Consider the following 1,281-nt stretch of genomic DNA (forward strand, 5'->3'; position numbering starts at 1 on the left):
CCCCCCCCCTTCCTCTGCTCTGTCTCCCACAGCCAAACTCTGTTACATGTTCAGGGTCTGACCCATTTTCATAACACAAGATAAGTCATACAGTTTCTCTCAGGCTAGAGAGGTCACATTGGCTGGCCAGGGAGTAAACCTTGGTCATGCACTTAGCTCTTTCCCAGACAGAAAATGACACTGGAATTCAAGACTTAACAATAGCCATTAGCCGGCGCCGGAGTGGTGGGGAGTGCATGCAGAGAGTCTGTTTATCTACCAACATTGCTTCAAGCTCTGACTCTGAATCAGAAAAATGACCTTGTATTTGTCTCTAGGGGCAACCAGATATTCGTCTCCAGGGGCAACCAGCCTACTTTGAATTTGTGGAGTCTAAAATTAGCTGTCTGTGTAAAAGGCTGTCTTCATGACTGAGAATCCTATGTCAGTCTGAGTAAAATATCCTAGTATTATTTCTCTTATTCAAAATTATGCCGTTAAGCAGAAATCACCTTCCCGGCCATCCACAGCTATATGTGTGTCCCGTAGATGAAATATATACGTGCGATAAACACGCAAGCAGTGGGGAAACACCGCAACAGTTCTTAGGGAGGAAGAAAGAAAGTGGCTCATGAGAAAAATTACAGAGACGACTGTTATCTACAGCCAGTGACCCCTTATCAGCTGGGGCTCCCCATCAGGGAGTCACTACCTGTCACCTGCTATATACCCCACTGCTCCCTCATCTGATGGGCCGGCCTGCTGAACTCTAACTGTCCCTGCTGTCTACTCCACAGCCCTTTGCAGTCAACAGCTCTTGGCTCCTCCTCCTGGTCCTTGTTTCACTGCCTCCCTCTTTCTGATATTTCCACTTGAAACACAGTCCTGCTGCTTAGCCCAGCCTGGTCTCAAATGTGGAATGCTCCTGCTTATCCTGAGGGCTAGAATTGCTGTGCTACCATGCCAAGCTTCTTTTTAACACAGTTTCCCATTTCTTTCACAATAAGCCCTAACTCTTCAACTTCCAACTTAACTCCTACGTCTTTGTTTCTAACTTGTATTTGTTGGGAACTCCTCTGGATGCTTGCCAGTCACACCATCAGAAATGCGAAAGGCTTGTCTCTAGAGATCCTTGGGTCCAGGTTCCTTCCCAGAGAACACAGAAGTGGCCAGCAGCTGTCCTAATCTGTCAGTGTGCTTCAAAGATGGTACTTAACATCTGGGCCTCCTGACCACCATATCTCAGTACCTACCATAATTGTTATGGCAAGGGTAAAGTTAATATAAAAGATTCCTTAGCTG

Source organism: Microtus ochrogaster, unplaced genomic scaffold (assembly GCF_000317375.1).
Source record: "Microtus ochrogaster isolate Prairie Vole_2 unplaced genomic scaffold, MicOch1.0 UNK80, whole genome shotgun sequence".
Taxonomy (NCBI): Eukaryota; Metazoa; Chordata; class Mammalia; order Rodentia; family Cricetidae; genus Microtus; species Microtus ochrogaster.